This window comes from Larimichthys crocea, chromosome XXI (genome assembly GCF_000972845.2).
Source record: "Larimichthys crocea isolate SSNF chromosome XXI, L_crocea_2.0, whole genome shotgun sequence".
NCBI classification, from domain to species: Eukaryota; Metazoa; Chordata; class Actinopteri; family Sciaenidae; genus Larimichthys; species Larimichthys crocea.
In genome coordinates this window covers 18,326,385-18,344,595 of record NC_040031.1, presented here as the reverse complement: position 1 = coordinate 18,344,595, position 18,211 = coordinate 18,326,385, and the positions used below count along the sequence as shown (strand labels likewise).

The 18,211-nt window shown below is 40.1% G+C and overlaps 1 protein-coding gene across 12 annotated transcripts in view; it reads left to right on the top strand.

Moving 5' to 3' along the window:
- Positions 1–18,211, top strand: part of mef2aa (myocyte enhancer factor 2aa) — a 101,179-nt gene that overhangs the window by 39,187 nt on the left and 43,781 nt on the right. For 2 of the 12 annotated variants that reach the window (XM_019263002.2, XM_019262999.2), the window contains exon 1: positions 1,147–1,525. The gene's annotated coding sequence lies outside the window, so the exon portion shown is untranslated. Of the gene's footprint in view, positions 1–1,098; positions 1,526–6,430; positions 6,603–18,211 lie in introns of those variants that run through there. The other 10 variants (XM_019263007.2, XM_019263005.2, XM_019263006.2 and 7 more) reach the window with 8 other exon arrangements.

The window sequence follows — 18,211 nt, the reverse complement described above, 5'->3', positions numbered from 1 at the left end:
TTTTCATTTCAAGTGTCATTCCTTCACATTAACAGTTGTGTGCTATTCTATGCTATTTGGAGCTGGCAGGCCTTGGTTACTTTTAATTACAGTGGGTAATGAGAGAAGAGATCTAGACTGTGAGACATGAAGTATTTTTAGATCTTGATCTTGATTATCTAACACATTGCTGTGGTCTCCTCAGATGCAACTTTGTTAGAAGAGTTACGTACTGTCAATATGATTAAAATCACGGTGGATGGAGAGTTTTAGCACTTTCTCACAACGAATTAAGTTAATTAGCACATTTTTATGTAACTGTAATAATACGATTAAATGTATAATGCATTAGTACATTTGCACTTTGTTTAACAACCCAGTTGGTGGTTATGTAATTAACTCACCCTGCAGAATATTTAATAGGTAACTTTATATTCCAGAATTGTTATTTCAAAAAACACTGAAACCGCAGTACTGTATGGCATTTGTTGGCAGCGTTTGTCCCATGACTGGATGTGTAGTCTGCAGTGAGTGGAGAACCAGGGATTGGTGAGTAGTGTTAAGGGCTTTTCAGACAGGCTGTTTTAATGAGCCTCAGATAATTAAATGTTATTCAGAGCTCTGTGGTCAGATTGCTGTCTCAGAAAATTGTGTGACTCAGTGATCTGTTTGTGCTTTTCTCATTTACAAAATAAACATCTATTTCTTTCCTCACTATCGTATTGTAGATCAAACTTGACTTATATAGCCTAATAAAGCTTGCTGCATGAGATGCGTGTTTTAGTCTCTTTTTTAATTGGAGAGAAAGAGTGTCTGGGTCTATTTGTGGTCTGGTGCAATGTTGGAAATGCCAGCTGTCGCGCATCAAAGCCTTGCTGGAACAAACCGTCATTTGGCATGTCCCTGCAACTTGTTGAAATACTTCACTATTACTATGCCATACAAAATAAGTTTCCTTGCTTAATTTAAAACACTGTTAATACATTTAAAAAAAGATGTTTGTAATCTACATGAAAAAAGAAGATTTGCGTTACTATAAAGAATCACATGTGCACTTTAAGCGTTTTATCTAAAACTGTTGACTATGTTGTGAAAACTACCTTTTTGCATTCTTTTCAGCTGTCTGTGAAAGGCAAGAAAAATCCTCAACACCTTCTGGAATTATGATTGACAGCTGTGGCTGGTCCGTAGAGCCCTGAGCCAAGCCACATCATATAACGCATGCCCGACATGTCTATGTCCATCTGGGGTCCTACCCTTCAAACCAATGCACCCCTTACTCTCTGCCGGCAGAGAGACTAAGGGACAAGAGGAAGAACAGGGTGTGAAGACGGGCCTCTTAGGGCTCGGAGGGAAGCATCCAAAGCCAGCTGGTCTGGCTTTGAGGTAAATCAATGGGCAGAGTGAAACAAAAGCAGCAGAAAGAAGACGAAGAGTTGTAGACGGAACGGAAAGAAGAGAAAAAGAAAGTCGAGATTTATAGTTGGAAAAGTGAAGATTAGAACAGCAGGCTCTGTGAAGGCGTTTGTGCAACAACAACAAACAGGTGAGACACAGGTGTCAGGTAAGGTCTTGACTCCTTGCACAGGACAGATATGTGATGCCAATTAACACTAATGTCATTATAAGATCTCAGGTTTAGTGAATCTAATGTGTGATTTTATCTTATGTGTTGATCGTGTGGATTTGATAAATTAGCGTATTACATACATCAACAGTCTCCTCTGGGATAAATAAAGTTCCATCTTATTTTAACTTATCTGTAGCATCATGTTTATATGAAACTTAACAAGCTGATGTAAATAATCACCTCAGTGTTGCTTACATTTTTGCTAACATCACTGTTTTTACTTTGAGAAGATGGGAGGGGTGTATGTCGACACAAAAGTGCTGCTAAAGGAGATGCTGAGAGCAATTTGGATCCACACTGTTGTCAGTTTGCATCAGCCTGAACTCACTAAGAATCACTACACAGCAGAAAGTTTACTGTCTGAAAACACTCTAAGAAAACAGCTGGGGACTGTTTCTGTCTAATTCTTTTTTGTCACGACTAGCGTTACCATCTAAAGCAGAGGAAAGAGATGCATGTGTTAGATGATAAAAGGTGAACAATCAATAGTCAATAGTTTTGTCAGATTTTTCCTACTATTCCACTTTTTTGTTAATGCAAAGAGCTTTTCCTTGTGGACCAAATACTTTCAGAAGATGGAAAACAAATTTGACTTACTTGTTAGAATACTGCCCTGTGATAAACTGGTCAAAATACTATACTCACATGACGTTGAAGCAAAATTATTATTATGGCTGATATCTTGATCTGCAGATAAAAAAAGATAAATTAGTTAGAAAGCCTATTCAATCCAAGTATCACAGAGAGCAGATACTTTATAGACATTTAGATAAATGTAACTATGCATGAGGGTCTGGTCAGGAACATAAGTTTTAGGAAAGAATCAGAGCTGTTTCCTGATATCAACATATCTCATGTTGCATTTCTCATCAGTGCTCTTGTGATACATTTTGTGATAGTTCATTTTGTACCATATAAATACTTTCAGTTGTTGTTCCAAATGTTTTGTTTTTGCCATCAAAAGCAGGCCACCCACATTATAAAGGAAATGAATCTGGCATCATGTTTTAACAATTTGATAGTGGTGCAATATAAATGACTGGTGTGTGCATGTGAACCAGAAGGGAGTACTTTAGTATAAATCAAGCATCACTGTGACTACCATAAGAACACCAGTGTTGGTTTTGTATTCAGTCTGCAAGTCTACTGGTCTGTTAAAACCTGTCAGGTGGAATTTGTGCGTGCTTTAATAGTGTTCATGGGTTTGCACAGTAAAGCAAAAGTGGACCAAAGCTCAAGCAAACTGCAGGAAGAGCCAGCGCACATAGCCTCATGAGGCCATAAAGCACGCCCTCATTTAACCTGAACCGGTGCATGGCCAAGAGCCAAGAGCAGGATAATGCACACTAAATTTAATTAACTTCCAGAAATTATTGCAGTTTGTTGTTAAACTATGGCACAAGAAGTAGTGTAACTATTCTGAATTGAACTTTTATATTTTGAGGTGTGGTTCGTAATGCGGGAACTGTGTTGTATGGGCATTATAAGCCATTAAGGACAAGTTATGACTCCTTGGCTTTAAGCCCTGAGGAAACAGGAGGGATGAGGAAGACTAGACACAGACTTTTCCTTTGGGACTGAGACTAACTGGTGAAAAAGGTAGCACAATACACTAGGGACCAGGCTATACTAGACTAATACAAATGAGCTACATACAGCAGCAGCCATACTTTGTGAAAACCCTTTTCCTTCATTAGTGAGCATACAGTGTACAGTTATAAAACAGGATGCAATTAGAAGAGGATATCTAAAGAGTCCTGCATTGTTTAACTATTCAGCAATGCTTAAATGTTTGCAGAGATACTAGATTGCTTTGACTGCTATGTTGAAAACGTGATTAGATGTGAGTGTATTTAAACTTCAAGTGAGTTAGTCTGATGACTCTTCGTAGTTTACATTTTTTTAAGCAATCAGTAATGTGTCTATGAAGTACATTGACCATAACGACAAAGTCACATGACGCAGAAGCAGCCATTCAAAAGCAACATGCCTTTACTACAAGATAATGAAAAGCCTAATGTGTGAAACTTTGTGCAGTTTGTATAACTCCTCTGAGCGCCATACATTATCAAGTTGACTTGGGATTCAAACTGTGGTGGAAGCAGAGGATTCAGATACTTTACTTTAACGTGGGATCAGCGATTCTGGAACAAGATTGATGATATTTGAACTCAACGGACAAACAAATAGGGTGTATCAGTGCTTCTTCTGAAGCTATGCTCCCCAAAATACAACACACCTTATACACCATCGAAGTGGATGTTTCTTTTGTCATAGCTGAAGCAAAACAATTGTTATGATATAAACTCTCATCAAAGAAATGACGTGCAAAAACTGGCAAGAGTTAGTTATTTAGACTGAAGACAGGTTGTAGGTTTGTAGCTACACTAATGAGGAAGGTAACATTAGCAAACCTTTTAGATATTTGTGACTATTAAACCCTTTGCTGACGGACAAATACCATGATATAGAACGAACAACAATACAGCAAGTAATACAACTTACATTAGTTAGGTTGTGGGTCAGTAAATTGTCGCTAGAGCTGCTGCTGCAGCATACAGAGGAAGATGTGTGAGAGCGATGAGTCCAACACGTTCCAATTAACAGAAAAATCTCTTTTACTGCACTGACTAGCTTAATTGCCTTCAAATGACAGACAGAAAAATAAAAATCAGGCTTATCATCGTTCCAACGATCACGGACTCCGGTTTGGTTTTCCTCTCTCACTTCTTGAGCTTAGTCTGTGTGTACTGCAATGATGAACAGCTCTGTTACTTGACGTCGGCTCTTACTTGTTCTTCTGGGGCAGACCATTAAATCAGCTAAATAAAATGACAAAAATTGTCCAATAAACCAAACAATCAGTGATAGCTGACAAATTTGTCCAATTGCTCAACCATAAAAATATTTTTCCAGCATACTTCCACTAATACTCACAGTTTTCCTGCTACTAGTTAACATCACAACAACTTGAAACCAAACTAAAAGAAACTAAAAAGCTGTCCATAAGTAAGTAATTCAATGTTGCCTAACATACAAAACGTTCTGAAAGCCTGTTTTTTGCCCGTGAACTGATTATAACCCATCTTTTTAAACTTTTTTTCTGACCTCCTATTCGGCTGTTGCTTAGCCATCCCTCCATCTTGTGACATGTCAGCATGTGATCGCAATGTGATCGCACATGTTAAATGTGATTTATGGCCCATCTCATAAGAATTATTAGTAAACCGTAGGCTACTTTAAGAAACAGTTTGTAGTATTTAGCGGCAGATGAAGATGAAGCGAGGATGTTGCAATCAGCAGCTACACCTCTAGATGCCGCTAAATACTACAAACTGTTCCTTAAAGTAGCCTATGCTTTACTGATAAATCAGCCTTGGTACAGTTGTCATACACAATTAAGTGGGCTCGTGGAGATGGACGCCAGCCTCAAGTAGATGATCGAGGAACTGCAGGTTTTAGGCACTCTGACACTTCACATCACAGCCATGGAAGTTGTGGCTTTATCTAGAGCCATCATTTAGTGTGTCTGTACTGGGCTAAACTCTGTAGTTCAATATGGTAAACTCTGTGGAGAAGGACCCACAGCATATGTAGATATAAAAGGCTCCCTCTGAGGTAACAGCATCTTATACGATATATGAAAACAGAGTTATACTTATTTTCAATTTCTGTTGTTTTCTATAAATAGAGCCCCATACATCCTCCACACTAAACCTTTAAACATCACAAATATAAGCCTATATTAAATATAAAAAAAGTAAAAGTACTAATTATGGAGGCCAAATTACCTGTTAGTGTCATTTATGCATTAGTAGCATTAGTATGTAGCTGTCAAATAAAAGTAGCCTACACTATTCCCTTCTAAAATGTAGTGGAGTATAAGTATAAAGTAGCAGAGAATGAAAAATACCCCAAATAAACTATGAACACAAGTAAATGTAATTACCTTCCAACACTACATTCAAGCCCCAGTATGAGACAGCTAGCCCTGTTAACTTGTAATCAGTTTAAACTGTTACATTTCTTCATAATGGGTGCCCATGTGCATGCAGTTAGCCCCTCTAAACCCTCTCCACACGTTCATGACGTTTATATTAAATGCATAATTGAAACAGTGGATGATAATTGCGCCGAATTTGCTATCGCACCTGCTTAAATGTCAATAAAAAAAATAAAAGAAGAAGAAGAAAAAAAAACAGTGTGGTGGGCCAGGCACCACACCTCCTCTGATCCTGCACATACACGTGACAGGCTCAGACGCTCAGGCAAACAGGTCCCACCTTCCCGCACCCTGATTGGCTGCTCAACAGACGCTGCAGCTTCCCATTGGCTGCGGGGAGGTGTCCTTTAAACCAAATTCCATTGCTGTTGTCCTAGAGATGTGACGTCAAATGTATCTAATGTGATGAGGCTGAGTAATTTGGGGGAAAAGTAGTCGCACCAAATATGTGAAGAAAACAGATTGTACTTTACTTGTGATTCAGATCGTTGTGCTCTATTTGTCTGTTAGTTCTGCCAAAGTTTCCACAAGTTTAATGTGTGACCACCTCACACTTTTTTTACACTTATTATTATTATAATGACACAACGGCTGTGTGTGCTAAAGTAATGCATGTATATATTATAAGAAGTGTGTGTTTTTGTATGAAGTGGAAAAAAACGGACTTTTTTTTTTTTTTTACTACTTGTGCTTGATGTTTTGACGCCATGTTTGTGTTGTGTGTGTGTGTGTGTGTGTGCGTGCATATGCGTGTATGTGTGCGTGAGAGAGAGAGAGAGAGAGAGAGAGAGAGAGAGAGAGAGAGAGAGGGAGGCAGTTCGACAGATAAGGGGAGGAGTCTCTCACTGACAAGAGGGAGACTGGCTTTTCTGAGTTTGTCAGCTCCCCCTAAAATAGCAGTCAGCGTGTAAATGTGAACTGAAATTACGTTTATCCACTGGAGCCACCGATATAGAGTGTCTATACTAAGCGACTGACTTGGGAGTAAAGGTGAGTAACGGAAATAGAAACAATGTTGTTGGGAGTGTGGCAGCGGTACTGTAGCTACTGTGAGTGAGAGCAGAACAGCGCAAGAGGGAGACGTAGAGTGGATTTGGGAGACATTTACTGTAGTATATATCTCTGTCTATCTGTGTAGATATCTTCTACGGAGGAGGGGGGTTAACGTGCTGAATATGAGATATGCAAAGAGCCGTGTCGTGTCACTTAACACCGGTCATGTCACGTTATGAGTGAGGTTTTTTTGACGCAGTGAAAAACTGTGATAAATAATGTTTTTTAAAGGGTGCAGCCAAAGACGCGCGCGCGCTGTTGATATCACTCAATCGCGAGAAACTTTTTTTTTTTTTTTTTTTTTTTTTTTTTTTTCCTTCACAGGATTCACCGGGACCAAAAAAGCGTCTATAATCTGGACATCATTTAAAGATGTTTCATCTGGGAATTATGAGTTATATATAAAAAATAATAATAATAAATAATTCCCTCGCAGTTCACCGTGGGATTGAAATGGTCAAACTGTACTTTGTAAAAACAGGCAGCATCGTTTGTGCAAAATAGTAATCAATGTGTGTATACAGTAATAACACTGCTGAGCCTTCGCAACAACAAGCCGGCTACAGTTCACACTGTGTGTCCCAGTAATACAAGTTGAGGTTTTTTTTATTGACTTTACAGCAAATTCTATGTTTGCACGTTGTGCAACTTCTTAAAAAGACATGTAAGCTACTCTCAACCTACTTAACTTTAATCATCTGTAATATATGATGAGTTTTGCACATGGTTTATTAAGTGCTTGACCACAGTTGTGTTGAAATCCAGATGGTGCTGGTGCACGATGACATCACTACTACTTGCTTATTGCCATACATGTTGTTAGCAGTGTTGTCTGTACATGTACAACACACTGTAATCTGTTTAACATGAGGAGACTAGTATGACATCAAGCCTGAGCAAATTGTATTTTTGCTCTTTAAAAAGATAGTCAGGTCCTTATATCTGATAAAGAAAAATTAACCCACACAGTCATTACTTATTTAAAAAAGCAAGAAAGCTCAAAGAGGCTCAGCTAAAATGTATCCAAACAGGTGAAAAAATGTGACATGTTTTGGAGGTAACTCAACTTTCTTTTTTTTTTTTATGATTTCAAGTGACAGGCTACACAGTAAATTTAAGATAAGTTTTGTATCGGAGAGGTGAGAGAGGATCTCTGGTGTCTGATGGTTCTTCGAGTCTCCGGGACTCTTGTGACCTTAACCTCTCGCCAGAGCAGGCAATAGCCAACAGTAACCTGACCTTCTCAAATGTTTCTAGTGTATGCCTACACTAAACATGCCTCATTAATATTGCACTGAAGGAGTCATTTTTATTCGGTTGTAACAGAAAATACAGCTCGCATAAAGTGAAATTGTTCTCTGTTCACTTCTCTTTTTCCGGTATGAACTATGAGTCCTTGGAAAAGTTTTGCTTGCAACTTGTAAAGTGTGTTTGTGTTTTTTGATGGATAAACTCTAGCATATTTTGTAGATCCGCAGCCTTAACGTCTCTGTATTGTTTACTTACATATATTTCAGGATGAGTACTTTGCCTTAACACCAGTAGTAAACATTTTACTACTTACAGTATCATGGCGAACCAATGACAAATTTTATTGTTAAAGTAATTCTTCAGGGACATGAGTTGTTGCAGCAGTAGTAAAGCACGCTTGTATTTTTCACTGTTAGTGCTGTTCTGATGGCATGTACATTACCATACCAGCTGGTTGCCAGTGATTTCTAAAGCAAAGCAGTAAAGCACCCTCCAATCTGCAGTCATTAGCTTCTGTGCTGCCCCAGGCCTCAGCAGTAATGGGCCTTGTTGCTCATGATCCACATCACGTGAGCTCTTATGTCTAATGTGTGGATGAAGGATTTTTTCAATGCCGCTGAAATGAATATCATTTTAACAATTTATGTCATGTATTAGTCAAAGGAATGAATATGATGTCTGTGAAGGCCCAGCCTGTGCCATCGTAAATGTCTTTTTCATGCATGCGGTGAGCTGTTGCTCAACCCCAGAGACCCCAAATGTCCTACCTGTGCCATTACGAAAACACACTCTCAGATGTTAGAGCATAGATTCCACCCTGTATCGTTTAATCAACACTATGATGATATAGTAATACAAGCTATTCCACGATGACTACCACTGTTTAGTAAATGTTTTAGCCTTGTTACATTTTATGTTTGTGTGCCCCTGCATGTCTCTGTAAATGTGCGTAACCGCATGTTAGCGTCTTAGCACAAGTTTTCAGTGGAAAGGGAGAAAGGAGAGGTGGTGACGGTGTGAGGAACGGGCAGCTGCAGCATCTTTTCCTGTACTCCTCATCCCACTTCAATCTCAGTGTCTCAGCTTCTCCTTCCAGGAGAAATGTGGAGTGTGTGGGCGAGTCGGATCTGCAATTAACGCTGGTTGTCAGAAAGAGAATGCTGGCGTTTACACGATGCCTCTGAATCACTGAGTGAAAGTCTTTCTCCTCCACTCTCCTCCGCCCAGGACATTTTTCCAAGGAGGACAAAAACACCAGAAAGCCGAAAGCCAAGGATGTATTGAATGAAAAATAAGAGAGAGGCTGAACATTCTTGGTCCAATAAAAAGGATAGTGTTTCTTTGATTGTTTGGTAAGCCAAGATGTTCTTTTGTACTGCAAATTCAATATTACAAAAAAAAAAAAACGTGGATATTCTGATTGTTTTACAATTGTTTTATTTATATATATTTTTTTAAATCTTCCTTTTTCAACATTGAAGTGGCATCTCTACACGGCCGGTTGTTATCTTAAAGTGCAGTTAAGTTTTCTGACAAAAGAGAGTGAACATTACATGCAGTTTCTTTGTTGGTTTGGTCTGTGAAACTGGCTATAGACACGGTGTTTCCGTAAGTTCACATACAAATGCATTTAGGTGACTGGAGACACTTTTTAAAATCTTAAACAAATTATTTTATTTCCATTTTTTTTTCATGCAGTTCATTTTTACTCAGATTTTTGGTACTATGACGTGCTTGACTTGGCAATTTACTTTTTGGTGATCACTCAAAAGAAAAGTGGCGTGTTAAACACTCTGCAACACTGTGACTACTCAGCTTTCTCTTTGGCTAACAAAAGCATATTAGTAACATGATTCATTGTTTATTGGAGCTCTATCATCAATATGGAGATTCCAGCGTTTTCCTGTGAGACCTGGAGGTTGGATGCAGAATTTTGAGCCTGGCAGATAATGTTTTAGACCACAGTTAACTGTAGACTGTCTCCTGCAGACTAAAGAGACTTGTGCTGCTGTTTTTTTTTTTGTAAGCAAATAGCTGGGCATTGTTGTACAGCATACCACTAATCCGACATAAACAGACATATATATATATTTTTTTTCTTTCTGAGGTTTGTTAATGTTAAACAGGTCATGCCGGGCCCCTTTGGTCAGTCTGTTAGCAATAGTCTCTCTCTCTCTCTCTCTCTCTCTCTCTCTCTCTCTCTCTCTGTGGTATTTGTCAGGACATGTGCTGTGGTCAAGAAGTACTGGTACAGGTGTGAACTGGCAATAGGTGTCAGACAACTTCAACTGGCTAAATATATATGTATATATATAGACCATCATTGATTTAACTGATAAAGCCAGTATTCATAATTCAGTTACTTGTCTAAAAAGTGTTTTTTAAAGACTTTCTGAATAACTATAATTAACACCATTTACTGCATAATAACAGCTATAAAAACGTAACTATCAGAAACTCCAGTATTGCTTAGCCACTCTAATAGCCTCATGGAAGCTTAGAGGGTGAATGTATCACTCGCTGAGGCACTGTTTGTATAGCAAGACCGCTCAGAGTGACCTCTCAACTGTCCTGCCCTTGACTGAGACCTCTGGTGGTAAGCCACCTCATTTGGCTCACTCAGCACATGTGCTGCTGAGCAGGGCAGAGCAGCTTAAGGCCGCACCGTCTTTTCCTGTCTCCCATGCTCTTCCAAACGAGACCTGACCGGAGGTATCCTCACCTCTTCAACCTGGACCACACAGGAGAATCAGTAGGAAGATCCTCAAACAGTGCCGCACTCTAAATCTGCTGTTAATCTGCTTTTCTCCACTATGATCCTAGTTTGTTTCTCTCTCTTTACATCCATACCCGTTGCTGACTGTTATTCTGAACTCAAATAAATATAAATATGGTGTTATATAGCCACTGTAGCCAGCGTAGCATTATAAAATAACATCATAGTTACTTTCTATCTTTGATATTTCTAATTGTTGTGATTTTAGGCTCTATTTTTAAAGCCCCATACATCACTTATTGTTTTGTTTACTCTAAGGCTAACATTCTTTAATGAGCAGAACGAATAGTGCAAGCACACTGTGTGGTTTGGGAGGGTAGACTGTGGAAGCATGCGGTAGAGCAAAGATGACGACTTGTCAAGTCAAGTCATTTAGCACCTTTGTATGATGCCTCCTCCTTCTTGGGCTTTTTGGAGTGCAAAAAAAAACAAACAAAAAAAACCACAGTATCACACTTTGCATCATCTCAAAAGTGAGTGGGCCACACTTAGAGGACATATAACCCAAACGTGTGTGTCCTGTGGTTTAGTTTAGTCATTGTTTTTTTATCTTGTTTTCTTTTTGTTTATATGAGAAAAAAAAAAAACATTTGCCTGTGTGGAGATAATAGTAATCATGAAAATAATGAGTGCTTATGTTGCCACACAATACTGTTACGATATTAAGCTGAATCAAGTATAAAGCAAAGCTGAAACTGAAAAGGAAGTTAAGAAAGACATCTCTTTGCTGAGTTGCATTTTAACTGAATTTTAATGAGACTCTGAAAAAAACATAAATCAAAGGAATATATTATAATCTAATTTACTAGATCAAAAGATCTCCCATGATTGCTAATATACCCCACTGTATTGAATTCCTGTAGATCTTAAAAAGTATCTCTCACTGGAGATTTAAATCCTGCCTTTGTATGGAGTCGATTAAGTAGTAGCATCACAAACAGACAAACAATTGAATTATGTGCAAAGTAAACTTTCTTCAAAGTCTGGTAAGCTCTGTGTGATGAATCTGTTTACTGTGTTGGTGCTAAAATAGGCGATTTGAAACATCAGCTACATCCTTTATCACCGTTTAATCCAGCCTCCCATTATGGTAACCAAGACAGCAAGAGTCCATGGAGAAATGTTTATCAGTGGCTGTAGTAGTAAATACAGCTGTGAGAGCTGGGTGTCACAACTCCTACGGAGGGCACGTTAACGACAAGTCCAGTAGCTGCTGGAAGGAAGACTTAGATCTCCTGCAGCTGGGCTGGCCTCCCGAGCTGCAGGAAGGAGGCCTGGCCTGTGATATCGTTGTTTTTCATGTTTGTCTGAGAAGCCCTGTGAACCAGGACAGCTGGGGAGGATGTGATTCCTCCCATTATTCTCCAGCCCACATCAGCCATATGAACTGGGAAGGGAAGTGACCCAGCCCCCTCTTTTCCCCTGGAAGCTGCTCCAGTCCACTGCGGGGCTCTGACTTGTAGTTCAAAGTTGTCTTCCTTTCTGCTGTTAGGGCTGAGCTCTAGCAGCATGAGCACTGCAACGCCTCATGCGTGTTCTTTTCGGCTAGAGGACGAGTTTCCAAACTGTTATACATTAGACCGAGATACAGCATGTTGTGTTCATGTCGTGTCTGCAAATTCAGAATGATACAAATGTCTTTTTGACCTTGCCCACCTTTGGAGAGTGTAAGTCTGGTCAAGTATTACTTTTACAAGCCTGATCATCATGTCTAGGCTTTGACAGTTTGTGAACAAAAGATTTGATTTCTGGCAGGCCATATGTTTTTCTTATGTGTATATATTTTAAAAACCAAGATCAAGGACATTCAGAATATATTGTCATTGCATCTCCGGTCTCTAGATCCCAGCTCTCTATAGTGTGACTGTGATTGTGAGTGAGGTGTTGAGTCTGCCCGCTGTTTGTGCGTCTGCCCGTCTGTCCTCTCCCTTTCTCCCAGTCCACTTTCCATCTGTGTGCTGTGGGCTGCAAATCTAGTTGAAAATGGTGTAGTGTTTCCACCAGTGAGCTGTTGCCAGCCTGTATTCATGTCAGACTGTGTTGTTCTTGATTTTGTTTCCCTCCTCCCCATCAACCTCTGTCGCCGGTCCAGCTATCAGGGGTGTTCAGAACATATATAGGGGTTGAGGAGGGAGGAGGGAGGGAGGCATCCATCATCAGCCACTGGCCCTGGGATTCAGGACCCGAGGCTATCAGCAAACAGTTTGACTGAAAAGATTCCTGGAGAGGCGAGCAGCAGCAGGGCCAGTGGGTCTCTCTCTCTCTCTTTCCCTTTCTCTGTCTGTCTCCCTCTCTCTCTATCACACTGTTTGCACACAGTGTTCATGTGACAGTTAGCACACATCATCTGATTTGGGAGAAACTGTGGGCTGTAGCTGCAGAAATACCCCTTAGATTATTTGCTCAGTGACTGCCGTTCATTGATGTTGACAGAATTTCAAATTGAGATAGACAAGAGAAAAAAATCTCTCAGGTTGAAATCAACTTTCTATGAAATGATGTAAAAGAAATGATGGTATGTCTCGCACATTTTCTGTCCCACCTCCCTCTCTATTAAAATCAGGCTCTCTGTGATAGATCAAGACTGCTGTTAACTCTTAACACACATCGCTTACAAAGCAGACTCTTGATTATTCAAATTGAAAACTGACGCTGAGAAAAAACTAATAACATAAAACCCCATGACAGACATTCACAAACCCAGATTGTATGTGTTTCCTGGTCACTTCCAGCTCATATGTGTCACTGCATTTTCAGAAATGGGTGATCAGTTTATTTGTTGTTTTACATGATAATTATATGACATAAAAGAAGAAGAAAAAAAAAATCAATGCTACTTTAGCTAGCCCCCTTCACTGTTGTTATGACTCATGGCCATCCTCACTGCTCAGATTGCATAAACCTTTTATGTAATGGAACACTGTGGGAAAGAGGCATCGAGTGGAAGATAAAAATGGGAAGAGAAAATCAAATATTTATTCTGAGCTTTTTAATTTTTTTTCCATTAAAAGCAGACATTTTTTGAAGGCAGACAGTAATCCTAAACAATATGGACTGCGTGTATGTCTACCAGAAACTGTTGTCTTTCTGCAGCGCTCACTATTTATTTAGTTAAATCTGCCTGCTGATCATCAAACACCGGGGGAGAATTGAATATCTGGAATCTCAGCGTCTAATCTGGATCCACACTGTTTCCAAAGACGCGTTGAGATCGGGTAAATGCGTTGCTGCTGAGACACATTATGCATGACGTCCCTAATATCCTTACACTGTGGATTCCCCCTGGAGGAAGATCTTGGTTCATCTTTGCTGTTTACCATTTCTGAGTTGCAGTCTGTGCAACATCAAAAGGCTTCCATGGCACTTAACACAGCTCGCAGGGTTCCTGGGAGGGTGGGGGACTGTTTCTCCCTACGGTGTTGGCATTATTATTGTTCCCTGGTGAGAAGTCCATCTGATGATAGACAACCATGCAAATGGACACATGCCATCGCACCACATCAGACCACAGCAACACACTGTAATGCTATGCAAATGTATAAACCTCTAGGACCTTGCATGCATCAGTTTTACTGTATTTGTGCTTGTGGGAATGTGTTAGAAAAAAAGAAAGACAAGATTTTCTCCACCAGTTTACAGTAATTTATCTCTTTAAAACAACCCCCATCCTAAAAAGTCATGCAATAGTGAAAACTGAGATAAACACTCACTCAGATGTGTTAACATGTAACGTTATCGGCAGGAGCAAAGTGTCACACAGGAAGTGTTCAACCATGAAGAATGTTGAATACTGATGTTGTGCTATGTCAAGACATTGACTTGTTAAACTGACATACTGTCATAAGGAATGTTAGTGATGGAGGGCTTTTGCTCAGAGACATAGTTTGTTAAACCAAAGGCGCTAATATGAAGTGAGTAGTTACCCATTAGTCTTGTCTATTGCATTTTACACATATGGCGTGACATACTGTAGATTGGCTGATTGGAAATTATTCGTAAAGGTCAAGAGGTTAACCTAATATAGATGTTTCACAATTTAAAGTAATGCCATACTCTGTGCCTGCATGAGAAAAACTGTAGCCTCAAGAGTTTGAAATTCTAGCAGGACACTAGCCTCAGATAGTGCCTCTCATCCATCACTGGGATGAATCACAGAGCTGAACACTGAGGTTTCGACAAAAAATAAATAAATAAATAAATAAAAAAAGATTTTTTACCTGCTTCTCAAATTGTGAATACAAGCAAAAACAGATATTTTGTATGAAAACATAAAGGAAACAAACATATATACATGTTATAAAAGGATTTATTGGATTATAAAATAGAAGTGAAACGGGTTAAAAAATATTTTTCTCATGGGGCATGTGGGATATTTTTGTGTGTAGTGGAAACACCTTTTTAAGGGCATTCGTTAAATGACCTTCTGGTTTTTTTCAAAGATCGCTGGGTGACTATTTTTTCGGAAACTCGGATGCTTAGCTCCGTGACTCGGATGTAACGGCAATACTTTAGAAGCACAAACTAGGACGCTGTAACAGCTTCACCGTATGTCTATGATATGTCAGTCGTCAAGCGCATTCATTTTTAATGAGGTATAATTCATCACCCTACGCTTGCATCAAGGAAGTTATCATCATTTTCTTTGTTCATAAAAGTTTCACTCAAATATGCATCAAGGGATTTACCTTGAGGAGGAGAGTAGCTTTTCTACATGAAATGGATATAACTGTTAGGAGAGGGTCATCTCTTTATCCTTGAGAAACTGAGAATCCATTCATTGGCTAGGCTCGAAAACCTGACTGACGCAAATGGATCATTGGGAATAGAAGTGTCCCAGCAGTAATTATGTTACAACGCCGCTGCCGCACACTACCACAGAGGTGGGATGGGATGGGCGCGGGGTGCTTCTTTTAGTCTTGTTTCCCTTACATCTTTCCACATAGTTAACACAGTCATACTGTCTTCTCTCTCCCACTCTCTCTGTCTGACTTCCCCCCCCTCTCTCTTGTTTTTCCTTCTGTCTCTTCTTCATACACACTGCTCCTATCAAACCCAAACACACGTGAAGTGCAATGGAAAGTTTCTGACTAACATTCAACCTGCTCCGTTGAGCTGCTGTGTCTCGTTGCTCTGTTGAATGACTCTCGAAGTAAGGAAAAAGTTAGGTAGCTGATCGTGTCACCTATTTGTCAGTGTTGTCTTCCTCGCCTCTAGATCCCTGCCGCCTGTGCCTCGAAGCTAAAGCAAAAATGTCTGTTTCATTTTTTTCCTGCTATCGAGGGCTCTGTGGCACTAAGTCAGTTAAAAAAGAGACATGAAATTAATGTAATGTCAATGGCGTTTTCTCATGAAACCCCAAGGCACTTAGTCAAAGTCACCTTGCATAGTCCTCTCATCCCCTGACAGTACTGTGAGAGTGAGATGGAGGATGTCTGTCTGGTAATACTGTCAGCATATGATGTCCTTTGCTTATTGGTTGTTATATCCACTCATCATCATTCAGATTTTGGAGATTAGATACATGTCCAGTATTTATCTGAAAAGCGACATCATTTCCATTTGGTCGGCTGTATAACGTGGCCCACAATGAAACATTTTCTCAACAAGAGCAGGTTTATCCTGTGGGGTTTTCTTTCCTTTTGATGTCATTTTGGAGGTGATAAGTAGCTTTCTGTCTCCTGGTTCCTGTCTTACAGCACCATCCCCCAGCCCAAGCAAGGTGCTAGCAGCATGGAGGATTGTTTGAACTTGCATTGATCCAATGTGGGATTACAGCTGGGTCATTGGAGAGTTGCACTGAGCTACCAGTCATCAGGGCAGATTAACCACTCGCTGTCTGCTTGGCTGCCATTTCAGTACAGCCTCTCACTGGCTGGCTTTGTGACTGTCCCTACTGTGCAGGTCACTGTCTCCTTTTGAACAATGAATTTTTATGTCTTACTCGATTGAGTTAGTTTCAGACTGATTTAATATGTAGAGGAAACATATCGTTTAATGAAATAAGACGGGCAAGATGCTTGACGACCTTCTTACATGGCATTAAATCCGTGAGCAATTTGTGAAACATTTACCAGGCTTTACAATTTCAAAATTTTGTCCTGCAGGGTTTTCTTACAGCATATGTATTTGATTTTCTTTCAACGCCTTCAAGGTATTACTATCCTAATCATTTTTACTCTTTATTTTAAATGTTATTTAAATCATTCTCCGGTATGAGATATGTCACCCCGAGCAATGCTTTACAGAGGAAGGGGAATCGCTGCAGAAAGTCCATGTTTTGCCCGACCTCTCGCTACATTTCTCAAAGCCTGCTTTTTCACTTTTTTTGTTCGCATGCCCTTGCGATAGCTCTTATTAATTATATCTCATTAGTTGCCTTGGAAACTGAGGTGAGGAAATGTATAACATGAGTTCAAAGAAAAGAGAGAAAGAAAAAGAAAGAAAAAAATCACGAGGAGAAAGAAAGAAAGAAAGAAAGAAAGAAAGAAAGAAAGAAAGAAAGGGTGTTTGGGGTTTAAAAGTGCGGATGGAGAAAATGGATGTTGGGGGATCAGCCGTGTGTCAGATTAGCATCAGGAGACATTAACACTAGTGATGCTGCTGGGGCCACAATCCTGCCTTTCACTGCTGGAGAGAGAGATAAGCACGCTCTCACAAAAGGGAAGAGGGAGAGAGTGTGAGAGGGCTGGCTTGACTCCACTCCCCCCAGGCCAACAGCCCCATTTACAGGTACAGCACCTCCTGATGAAAGCAAGAACAAAGAAGTGGATGTTCATTTCCTACCGCACTGGTGTCAAGGCTCCGTTGAAACAAATCGGTAAAACTGAGGATTTAGGCTGCTACGCTTTATGTCTCCAGTTTGCCAGAAGCTACTCATATCTGAGCCACAGTGTCGACGCATCGAGTTTGATACACTTTAGAATGACGCTATGGATAATTTAAAAGAATCCCCATATCAATTCACATCAGATTATACACGTGAGGCTGTTGTATCCTATCAGAAATGTAGTTAATCATGTTGTTTCAATGTATATTAACTGTATGTTGTGAGAGCCGTGATTCATTCTTATGTAACCGGTGGAGTGTTTGAATAACAAGGAAAGGTCTCTGCCTACTAACTAATTGTAAAGTGAGTGTCTGAGAGCAGCGTGTGCACGTCGTCCAGTTGTGTAATGATCCTTCCAGTAAACATAATAAGCACACAGAGTGAAGCCACAAGAGATGAGCCTCTGTTGTTGTTTAGTCTCGGACTTACAGTCAGGATGGTAATAAGGGGAAGGATCATAGGGGAAGGGTGTCCCCGAGGTGGTTCCTCCCTTTCTTCCTCCTCTCCGTCTCTCCCCTGCTCCCTCCGACTCCCCCGCAGAGGGCATGCAGAAGGGTCCTGAATAACAGGAAGTGGAGGGGCAGGAAGTTGAGTCTTGTCTGCCCACGGCCTGTGGTAGGATACTGAGGCTAGTGCTGCCTTGCACAGGAAGCGCAACTGTCACGGCTGTGCTCAAGACTTTGGCTGCTGTCC